The sequence below is a fragment of the Giraffa tippelskirchi genome, chromosome 12, assembly GCF_054371585.1.
Source record: "Giraffa tippelskirchi isolate mGirTip1 chromosome 12, T2T-mGirTip1v1.2.pri, whole genome shotgun sequence".
Taxonomy (NCBI): Eukaryota; Metazoa; Chordata; class Mammalia; order Artiodactyla; family Giraffidae; genus Giraffa; species Giraffa tippelskirchi.
Genome location: NC_137286.1, coordinates 35,253,808 through 35,266,430, shown reverse-complemented (window position 1 = coordinate 35,266,430; position 12,623 = coordinate 35,253,808).

Sequence of the window (12,623 nt, the reverse complement as noted above, 5' to 3'; positions counted from 1 at the left end):
TGTATAAATAACTGCACCCTTCTTCTTGACAGAGGGCTACTCACAGGAAAAATGGAGCAAAACAGATATGAAAAGCATGGCCTCTGAAGTCAGAGCATCAGGATCTGAAATCGAGGCTCATGCTTTCTTGTGTGGTCTTAGGCAAGGTACAGTTTCTCTGGATCTCAGTACCATTATCGGCAAGATGGGTGCAATAAGCTCCTGTGTAAATTTCTATCCTTGGCAATTTCAAAATTAGACATTAAAAGTGCTAATGAAAAGCAAGTGGGCACCCCATCCTCAGCACCAAGCCCACAGGGATGTGGCTTTCAAACTGTGCTCAACGAAGCCCTATCAGGGGCCAAAGGGAGGGGAAGGCAAGCCCTACTCCACTTCAAGCTCCACTTGTAGAGTCTACCTATTGGACCAGGGGTAGTTCTCATCCTTGGCTGCTCCGTAGAATCACCTAATGAAGTTTTTTTTTTTTTTTAATGTTGATGCTCTGGTCCCACCTCAGTCAAACTGAATCCAATTGTCTGCCAGCTCAGCTTGAACATAAATATTTCAAACATTCTCCTGGTGATTCTGATATGCAGCCAGGGTTGAGAACTTTTCTAATGGGTACTTCAGCTGCAAAAAGAAAGTTTGAAAACCAACTTCTTATGGCATCATAGTGACTGATTTTAGATACTGAGTGTCCACTCTGACTACTATGGTGCTGAGGATACAAAGATAAACAGGTCTGTTTTCTATGCTATTATAACTTTCATATCCATTTTGCTTTCAGTGGATAAAGTCAAGAGACATGACCAGTGTATGAGTCAACAACCCCCACGACTAGCCATACACTCAACACTGTCCAAAAAGGTATTCAGGAGGTAAACTTAGGATATTTCTGCAAGGTCCTGCACAACACCCTCAGGAAATCTCAGGGACACTGAGACACACAGGACACACAAATTATTTTCAAGATATGCAAGCATATAAGATCAAGTACTCAAAGAGCAGGGATTCCTACCCATCAACAATAACCAGTTAGGAAATGTATCAGGCACATAATCCCGTTACCACAACGGCAATACACACTGAGTTTCACAGAAAAGTTTCCCAAGTAAACTTAACTGTTCATTAAGATCCATAAGAAAACCAAAAAACCCAAACAACCAATCCAACTGGGCAGATGATACAAACTGGAAATCCAGGAGACACAAATGGCTGGAACAGCTTTGAAAATATCCTAAGCCTAGCTAAGAGTCATAGATAAACATCTTTTCATCTACTGATGGGAAGAAAAGATACAGGCTGACCCAGAGTGTCAAAAACAGATCAACGTGGCCGAGTAGGAGGGTGGGGAACTCATCTCTCCCAAGAAGCACATCAAAACTACATCACATGTGGAACAACGCTCACTGAAAACCAGCTGGAGACAGGCAAAAGACTCCTGCACAACCACGGCTGTAAGAAAGTCACAGAGAATCAGGCAGGAAGAGCGGAGCAGTGATCAGGCCGGGACTCGTGCCCTAGGAGGGGACTCATAGGAGCCCGGAGAAAGAGCCTCCCTGTGGAGTGGGTGCCCCAGGGAGACATGAGGAAGATGAGATCCCCTGGTTGGTTGGAGGGCCGATGGTACAAACAGAACGGCTGTGGGAAGCCTGGACTCCACTCACGGGGAGCAGCACAGGCTTGCTTATCCCTGAAGCAGGGCAGAGAAGGCAGACTGAAACTACAAAGGTCTCTGACTAGTTTCCTACCACTGCCCTGGTATGTACCCTAGCCTGGGCTGAACAACAGCTCTGACCTCACTTGTTCCACAAAGCAGCTCCACACCCAGGCGAGGGCTGTCCTGGCCAAGAGGAAAGCTCGGCCAAGAGGCACAGAGGTAGCCCAGATCCAGAGCAGTGTCTCAGTGGGGAGGGGAGAGCCGTGACGCACTGACCCAGGTGGTCCCTCAGAACCTGTCTGCTGACTGTGATCAGACCTCCACAGCCCAGGCCCGACTCACGCCGAGCCCGCACACAGGTCCTGCTTGCTCTGTGTTGATGCCACGCCAGGGTAAGCATGGCAGCAGCTAAGTAGAGAGATAAAGGAGGCTCAGACCTGGAGCAGTGTCTGAACAGGGCGGGGGCATCCATTATTACTGCTCACACAGGCAGCACATCAGAAGCTCTCTAGACGTCTGACTGGCCAGACTGCAGCAGCCTGCTCCAAGCACCACCACCAATCTCTCTTGCTCCAGCACTGCTCCTCTCTGGGGTGAGGGTGCCAGTGATGGGGGCAGAGAGCACACACTTAAAGGGAACAGAGCTGGCACGGACCTGACCCCTCAGAACTTCTGCCCCAGCAACCTGAGACCCAGTCCTGGCCCCAACAGCACAGTGACAGCCACTGAAAATAAGGGAAGTCACCTCTCACACCTGGACTCCACTCATGGGGAACAAGCACAGACTTGCTTACCTCTAAAACAGTGCAGAGAGGGCAGACTGAAACTACAAAGGTCTCTGACCAGTTTCCTACCACCACCCTGGTGGCTGTGGTCCTAGCCCCTCTCTCTGCAGCCCCGCCTTCTAACCAGGTGATGGCTGCCAGCACACCCTGGAGAAAGATGTGACTTGTGTTCATGTCAGATTCCCCCCCCCACCAAGGTCACTGGGTGCATGCAGACTGTGTAGAGTGGCTCCCACACAAGGATACCCCTTTTCAAGACTGCAATAGGTAACTGTTTCACCTAATTTCATAGAGACAGAGAAAGGTAAGTAAAAGGAGAAGACAGGAGGGGTTTGTTTGAACTGGAAAAGCAAGGGAAAACCTCTTGAGAAAACAACTAATGAGACAGAAATAAACAATTTGCCAGATAAAGAGTTCAAAGCACTAGTAATAAGAATGTTAACTGAATTAGGGAAAAGAATAAACAGTAAGAATTTTAAAAGGAACTAGAAAATATTTTAAAAATCAATCAGAACTGAAGAATGCCATAACAGAAATGAATAACACAGAGAAGGAATAAACAGAAGACTAGGTGATAAAGAAGAATGCAAAAGTGATCTGAAAGACAGAATAATGGAAATCACCCAATCAGAACAGCAAGAAGAAAAATAAAAATTGAGAACCGTTTAAGGCATCTCTGAGACAATATCAAGTGTACCAACATTCATATAATAGGGGTCCCAGAAGGAGAAGAGAGAGAGAGAGAAGGGTCAAAAAGGTATCTGATGATATTATGAATGAAAACTTTCCAAACCTGAAGAAGGAAACAGATATCCACATACAGGAAGTACAGAGGGTCCTGAACAAGATGAACCCAAACAGATCATATCATAACTAAAGTGGCAAAAGTTAAAGAGAGAATTCTAAAGGCAACAGGAGAAAAATAAAAGAGTCATATACAAGGAAACCCCAATAAGTGCTGAAAAGGGGGAAGCCTGCAACCAAGGATACACTCATTACCCAGCAATATAATAACTTAGAGTTGAAGGAGAGATGAAGAACTTGCTAGACAAGCAAACCTGAAGAGTTCATGAATACAAAACCAACCCTAAAAGAAATGTTAAATGGTCTTCCTTAAGTGGAAAGAAAAAGGCTAAAACAAGAAGTATCTATAGGAAAGGAGAAATCCAACTAATAAAAGCAAATATATAGTAAAGGCTGAGGATCAACCACTTAAATAAGCTAGTACAGAGATTAAAAACAAAAAAAATTTGTAAAAGCAACTATAACTACATCAATCAGTAAAGGGATAAATGACAAAGATGCAAAGTTAAGACATCAAAAACATAAAATGTGGAGAAGGGGAGTAAAAAATGTATACCTGCTGGAATGTGTTTGAACTTAAATGACTACCTGTTTGAAACAGGAAGATATAGTTATAGGTTAGCATATATAAACCCCATGGTAATCACAAATCAAAAACCTACAATAGACACAAAAACTAGAGAGAAAGAGATATAAAAGAAAGTCAGCGAATCACAAGGGACAAGACTAAAAGAACATTGAAAAGCTACAAAAATAAGTAACAAAATGGCAGTAAGTACATACCTACCAATAGTCACATTCAACGTTGGACTAAATGCTCCAATCAAAATACAGAGGGTGGCTGACTGGATGAAAATACAAAACCCATCTATATGCTGCTTACAAGAGACTCACTTCAGAGCTAAAGATGCCCACAGTCTGAAAGTGAGGAAATAGAAAAAGATATTTCATGCAAATTGAAATGACAAGAAAGCAGAGGTAGTAATACTCACATCAGACAAACAGACTTTAAAACAAAGTTTGTAACAAAAACAAAGAAGGACATTATATAATGATAATGGGATCAATACAAGAAGAGAATATAACACTCATTAACATACATACAGCTATTATAGGAGCACCTAAATACATAAAGCAAATATTAACAGACATAAAGGGAGAAATTAACAATAATACAATAACAGAGGGGACTTTAAGACCCCGCTGACATCAGTGGAGGTCATCAGACAGAAAATCAGTAAGGAGAGTAGTCTTAGATAACATAATAGAACAGACGGACTTAATAGATAGCTTCAAGACACTACATTCCAAAAAAGTAGAATACATTCTTTTCAAGTGCACATGGAACGTTCTCCAGGATAGATCACAAAACAAATTTCAACAAATTTAAGAGGACAGAAATTACAACAAGCATTTTTCCCAACCTTAACAGTCTGAAACTAGAAATCGATTTGGGGAAAAAAATAGGAAAAGCACAAACACATGGAGACTAAGCAACATGCTAATGGGTCAAAGAAGAAATCAAAGAGAAAATCAGAAAATACTTTGAGACAAATGAAAATGGAAACGCAACTTTCCAAAATCTATGGGACACAGCAAAAACAGTTCTAAGAGGGAAGTTAATCGTGTTACAGGCCTTCCTTAAGAAACAAGCAAAATCTTGTTTCCAACCTAACCAATCATTCAAATAAATTAGAAGAAAAAGAACAAAAAACCCCAAAGTCAGCAGCAGGAAGGACATGCAATAAGGATCAGAGAGGAAGTAAATTAAGAGACTAAAACCTAACAAACAGTAAAACATCAAAAAGATCAATGAAACCAAGAGATGGTTTTTTAAAAAAGAAACAAAGTTGAAAAACCTTTAGTCAGACTCATCGAGAAAAACAAAAGAGAACTCAAATAAACAAAATAAGAAATTAAAAAGAAATAACCAATATCAGAGATACAAAAACTCATAAGAGAATACTATTAAATTATATGCCAACGAATTGGAAAACCTAGAAGAAATAGACAACTTTCTGGAAACATACAATCTTCTAATACCCGAAGCATCTACAAGGCTGTAGGGAATTGCAGAATTTCATATACTGCTCAGTTCAGTTCAGTTGCTCTTTGTGACCCCATGGACTGCAGCACGCCAGGCCTCCCTGTCCATCACCAACACATGGAGTTTACTCAAACTCATGTCCATTGAGTCAGTGATGCCATCCAACCATCTCACTCTCGGTCATGCCCTTCTCCTCGCAGTCCAAGGGACTCTTAAGAGTCTTTTCCAACACCACAGTTCAAAAGCATCGATTCTTCGGCACTCAGCTTTCTTTGTAGTCCAACTCTCACATCCATACATGACTACTGGAAAAAACATAGCTTTGACTAGACGGAACTTTGTTGGCAAAGTAATGTCTCTGCTTTCTAATATGCTGTGTACGTTGGTCATAACTTTTCTTCCAAGGAGCATCTTTTAATTTCATGGCGGCAGTCACCATCTGCAGTGATTTTGGAGTCCAAAAAAATAGACTGGCACTGTTTTCACTGTTTCCCCATCTAATGGGAATATAAATTGGTATAGCTTTTCTGGAGGGTAACTGGATATATCTATTAGACTGGTGCAAAAGTAACTGTGGTTTTGCATTGTTGAACTTCCCTGTTTGATACTGGAATACATTCTTAAATAAATGTGGTTATGCATCATTTTATGCATATTTCTCACTTTATTTTTTGCTAATGACTTATTTTTTTAATTATTTATTTATTGGCTGCTCCATGCAACATGTGGGATCTTAGTTTCCTGACCAGGGATCGATCCTGTGCCCCTGGCATTGGAAGCACAGAGTCTTAATCACTGAACCACCAGGGAAGTCCCATGCTAATGACTTATTATTTGCAGTTTATTTTATATTTATTTTAGCCTAGAGAAATGATGTTAGAAAAAAAGCAAATTCGAGCAATCTTTTGAGTTCAAAATGAGTCGTAAAGCAGCAGAGACAACTCACATCAACAACGCATTTGGCTCAGGAACTTCTAACAAACGTACAGTGCAGTAGTGAGTGATTCAAGAAGTTTTGCAAAAGAGATGAAAGGCTTGAAAATGAAGAGTGCAGCGGCTGGCCCTTGGAAGCTGATGATCAACTGAGAGCAATCACTGAAGCGGATCCTCTTACAACTACACGAGAAGTTACCGAAGAATACAACATTGACCATTATAAGGTCATTTGGCATTTGCAGCAAATTGGAAAGGTGAAAATGCTTGATAAGTGGGCCTCATGAGCTGACTGCAAATCAAAAAGATCATTGTTTTGAAGCGTCGTCTTATTATACACAACGAACCACTTCTCAATTGGACCGTGACATGCGATGAAAAGTGGATTTTATACAACTGGCGACAACCAGCTCAGTGGATGGATTGAGAAGCACCTCCCAAGCACTTCCCAAAGCCAAACTTGTACCAAAAAAGATCATGGTCACTGTCTGATGGTCTGCTGCCTGTCTGATCCACTACAGCTTTCTGAATTCCAGTGAAACCATTACATCTGAGAAGTAAGCTCAGCACATCGATGAGACGCACCAAAAACTGCAATGCCTGCAGCCAACATTAATCAACAAAATAGGCCCAATGCTCCATGAACATGCCAGACTGCACATCTTACAACCAATGCTTCAAAAGTTGAACAAATGGGCTATGAAGCTTTGCCTCATCTGCCATATTCACTTGGCCTCTCGCCAACTGACTACCACTTCTTCAAACGTCACAACAACTTTTTGCAGGGAAAATGCTTCCGCAACTAGCAGGGGGCAGAAAATGCTAAGAGTTCTTCAAATCCTGAAGCATGGATTTTTACGCTATACGCAAAAACAAACTTATTTCTCATTGGCAAAAATGTACTGATTGTCATGGTTTCTATTTTGACTAATGAAAATGTGTTTGAGGCCAGTTATAATGATTTAAAATTCATGGTCTGAAACCACAATTACTTTTTCATCAATCTATTAAAAGTTCAAAGCGAACCACTACTAAGAACCTATCCTCGAGTCCATGTAAAAATGTAGAACATGGGGTAATGAAAGTGCTTTGGAACTAGACAGAGGGGGTAGCTGCACAATACTGCGAACATACTAAATGTCACTGAACTGTTCGCTTTAAAATGTTAATTTTATGCTGTGTGAATTTTACCTTAATAAAGTTTTAAATTAAAAAAATTCTAAATGCCTGACAGTATGTGTAGGAAAGTGTTCACTGCAGTGAGGCTGGAATCAAGTGTCTGTCCACTGTACATTGGTTAATCACAGTATTGCCATATCCATGCAGCTAACAAAAAGCAAAGACAAATTCTACAGTCTGATACAGGTAAGAGTACACATTTTGTTGTGAAGAAAAAAAGAGGACCTATAGAATAGAATTCAAGAGGACCTACAGAATAGAATTCAAGAGGAACTACAAAATAGAATTCACGTAACAGCAAAAAGTAAACCTACAAACCATGATCAAGTCTGTTTTTGTATATGTAAATTCTAGTAGGATACACAGGAGAAGGCAATGGCAACCCACTCCAGTACTCTTTTGCCTGGAAAATCCCATGGACGGAGGAGCCTGGTAGGCTGCAGTCCATGGGGTCGCTAAGAGTCGGACACGACTGAGCGACTTCACTTTCACTTTTCCCTTTCATGCACTGGAGAAGGAACTGGCAACCCACTCCAGTGTTCTTGCCTGGAGAATCCCAGGGACAGTGGAGCCTGGTGGGCTGCCGTCTATGGGGTCGCACACAGTCAGACACGACTGAAGCGACTTAGCAGCAGCAGGATACACACCACTGCTAAACTTGCTTACCTGAAGACACTTTTTCCTTACAGATGTCTGTATGGTTTACATTTTTTAAAGCACTATTACTTTTGTTAAAAAAAATTAGAAACAAGTTTTAAAAGGTAGTAAGATAGCTCTGACAGAATGAGAAGCAAAGTCACCCCAACAGCAATGAGTACAGTTAGCACCAGGGACCAAGGTTCCTTAGAGAAACAATGATTCCAGGGCCAGGGTGAGGTGGGTATAAGATGAATCCGGAACATCTTATGTCAGAAATCACAGAAGTGTTAAAAAAAAAAAAAGTCAGGATGTATGAGACAATTTGAAGGGGCTCCCACCGATCACATCTGGGACTATTTGAGATCCAAAAACAAGAACCAAAGGACAATAATGAATTACAGACCACTGGAAAAAAGGAGAATCCATCAGTTCATAAGGAATATAAATAAGATATGTAAAAATAAACAATTGAGAGAGAAGGGAGTGCAGACCGGTAAATGAGGAAGGAGTGCTGAATTGGGAAATCAGTACTTCACAACCATCATAGGAAAGACTGAATCGGGTCAGAGTCTGCCCTATTTGCTAAATTGAGGGAGAAGTCTGGTGAAGAGCAGGACTGTTACGTGTCTTACGAGTGTATCTCCAGAGACTGCTTGAATTGAACGGGGATAAAACAGTAACTATACCATGGAGAAAGTGGAAAACATCCTGACCGGGTGCGCTAGATATTAATTTGTTGCCTCTTAGCTCCAAACTTGCCTTCCTTCCCCGCCACACTACAGCTGGAACTCTGCAAACTACATTTCTCTTTGCCAGCTGGCTAACAGGGGCCTCTGAAGAGGATGACAAGGCTGGAAGACACCATTTGTGTCTCAGTCTGGCCTGGATCCCAGCAGCATCGTCCACGGTGATTGTTCTCTGCTCCCAGGTGCAGCGGGCACCTCCAGGGAGTCGATTCTGCAGCACAGGGCTGGCAGCACACTCCTGTTGGAGGTCTGCCTCTCAGGCTTACAGGGCTCTCCTCTGACGTTCTAAGTTCCTTCCTTGTCTTCTCTTCCCTTGATCCTCGGGGTAGTAGCCGTTTTCTAGGCAGATGCTTTGGAGCTCTTTTCTCCCTTACAGTAGTTAATGACTTCTTACTCAGTCAACAATTATATTAAAATTTTCCTATTAACTTTTTACCTTTCACTAGACCCTAAATGATACATTAGGTGATCAAAATTAAGATCACTGAGGGACAGATGACACTGTGTTTCCTGAGAGGATATATGACACAGTGTTCTAGGCACCTAGAATGCAAAACAATCTCATCAAATCAACAGGAAACATCAGATAAACCCAAAATGAGCAGCATCATTTTAAAGGAGAAACTGTAATCTTCCAAAACGTCAATGTCTTAAGTGACAAAACTATGGAAATGCTCCAGGTTAAAGGAGACCAAAGAGACATGACAACTCCCTGTAACACATGATCCGAGAACCGGGTGGGGGTAGGGCTCTACAAAGGACATTAAGAGATCAGAATTCGAACAGTATTTTAAACTACTCTATCAGTGTTAACTGTACTGAATTTGATCACTGCACTGGGATTGTTGCAGAGTATCTTTATTCCTAGGAAATACCCACTGTTAAGTATTAGAACAAAAGGACCAAAATGCAAAGGGAGAGCACATGCAAGAAGACAAGTGACAAATCAAGTGGCATAAATGTTACTCAGTGAATCTAAGCAAAGGGTATTTGGGCCTCATATGTACAATGTTTATTCCTGCAACTCTGTAAGTCTGCAATCATTGGATTGGCCAAAAGGTTTCCTGTAACATCTTAGGAAAAACTTGAACAAACTTTGTGGCCAACCCAATATTTCCAAATAAAATTAATTTATTTTAAAAAAGAAAATGACTACAGCAGTAATTCTCAACCTTCACTGCACCCTGGACACTGCAAGCCATCTCAGGTCTGGGATTCCAGGCATCTGTATTCTTAAAATTCCCCCAGTGATTCCAACACGCAGACAAGGGTGGGAAACGCTGGTCCAGTGGGAGAGCTCACTTATTAAATTCAGGCATAAAAAGTGGCTCTTTTGCACTCGAGAGAATAAGCCCTGGGGAACAGGTCTCAGGGTAATGCAAACTCCTAGTTTCAGCTCCATGTGGTATGGCAGAGACCCTGGAGATATTAAGTAGGTAGGTGGTGGTGGTGGTTTAGTCGCTAAGTCGTGTCTGACTCTTGCGACCCCGTGGACAGTAGCCTGCCAGGCTCATCTGTCCATGGGATTCTCCAAGGCAAGAATACGGGAGTGGGTTGCCATTCCCTTCTCCAGGGTATCTTCCCAATCCAGGAATCGAACCCGGGTCTCCTGCATTGCAGGCAGATTCTTTACCGAGCTACCAGGGAAGCCCAAGTAGGTAGGTAGTAAGTGGAATTCATATGGATCTGGTCAACATGGAGACATTTAAGATCCAGAGCTTCCCAAAGGAATAAGGCATTTCCCTGACTATGCCAGGAATTAAGCACGACTTAGAGCTGACAGGAACTAGAATGGGTTTAACTGGACCCAGAGCTACCATCTCCCCTTGTCTTTTTGGCTCCACTGCTAGCATGATGGGTTTGGGTCCGGCTGACAGAGCACAGGAGAGGATGTTGCTCTCTCACCAGGCAAGCTGGGGAATGAGTGAAAGGGGTGGTGTGGAATTAGTTTCTTGGGCAGGTTCAAGGAGTGGGTTACTAATTGGCCTATTTTCCCAAAGCATTTTCCTACTCTGGAGGCTCATCTAGGTAGGTCTCGCAGAAAGAGCTGAGGGCAACCAACATTCCAGTCCAGCTACTTCTCACCTCAGCTCCAACCTGTGACAGAGCAGCCACAGAATGGTACATATGGAAAACTGGGAGCAAGGATGGGGAGACACGGCTGGGGGATGGGGAAGGCGCTAGTCAAAGGCCCAAAGACAAGCAAAACATTCCTGTCCAATGTGCAACAGACAGGAACAAGAGATAGGTTCGGTCAACAGAACATAGCCAATCTCCTACTCAGTTCAGTCGCTCAGTCGTGTCTGACTCTTTGCGACCCCATGGACCACAGCACGCCAGGCTTCCCTGTCCTTCACCAACTCCTGGAGCTTGCTCAAACTGATGTCCATTGAGTCAGTGATGCCATCCAACCATCTCATCCTCTGACGTCCCCTTCTCCTTCTGCCTTCAATCTTTCCCAGCATCAGGGTCTATTCCAATGAGTCAGTTCTTCGCATCAGGTGGCCAAAGTATTGGAGTTTCAGCATCAGTCCTTCCAATGAATATTCAGGACTGATTTCCTTTAGGATGGACTGGTTGGATCTCCTTGTAGTCCAAGGGACTCTCAAGTCTTCTCCAACACCACAGTTCAAAAACATCAATTCTTTGGTGCTCAGCTTTCTTTATAGTCCAACTCTCACACCCATACATGACTATTGGAAAAAACCGTAGCTTTCACTAGACAGACCTTGTCGGCAAAATAATGTCTCTGCTTTTTAATATGCTGTCTAGGTTGGTCATAGCTTTTCTTCAAAGGAGCAAGCATCTTTTAATGTCACGGCTGCAGTCACCATCTGCAGTGATTTTGGAGCCCAAGAAAATAAAGTCCGTCACTGTTTCCATTGTTTCTCCATCTATTTGCCATGGAGTGATGGGACTGGATGCCATAATCTTAGTTTTCTGAATGTTGAGTTTTAAGCCAGCTTTTTCACTCTCCTCTTTCACTTTCATCAAGAGGCTCTTTAGTTCCTCTTCACTTTCTGCCAAAAGGGTGGTGTCACAATCTCCCACAGTTCTCTAAAAGCAGCCATGTTTTGGTTAACCTGCACTTTGTGAACAGAAATTAGTCTCTACTCTCCTTCCTCACATCATCTCCATTTTCAGGCAGGAGAGACCTGCGTAGTGCTTAGGCACCTCAAAATTGATGGATCCAAAACTGTACAAGAACTCATGTCCCTAGATATGATCCTTACTGGCTCCCGATCCCTGCAACTAATTCTGTTTTCCCAGTCGACTGAGCCAGAAACCTGGGACTCATCCTCAAATCCTTCCATCCTTCTCCTTTCTCTCCATCCAATCAACGATCAAATTCCACTATTCTCCCCTACTCCAAATTCCTCCTGAGACCACCTCCACCAACAGAGCCCCATTCCAAAGAGTTCTTGAGTTCTCTCCTAAACTACCATAGCCACCCCTCACTGAAGCCTGCACGGCCCCTCTAGCCCATTCCCACGGCCGCAGGGAGGCCACGACAGGTCTACTGCACCACTACCATGTTCACACATGGCTGCTTCCACCTTCAAGTAAAATCTGACCTCCAAAGGATGTCAAGGAAGACCTAGAAGACCTAGGCTCTGCCACACTTCTTTTCCCAAGCATTGTTATTTCAAGCCCCAGGCACAAAGAGTTCCTTGTAGCTGTCTACATACTCCATCACATTTCACACTCGTGTGTACCCTCTTCTACAAAGTCTATCTAGCCTCTGGGCTTGGGCCTCTCCTCCAAGAGTTGCCTCTGACCTCTCCAGGCATCTCCTTCAGGCCCCCATTTTCTTATCACTACAATCACTGCACCGTATGGGAATTATCTGC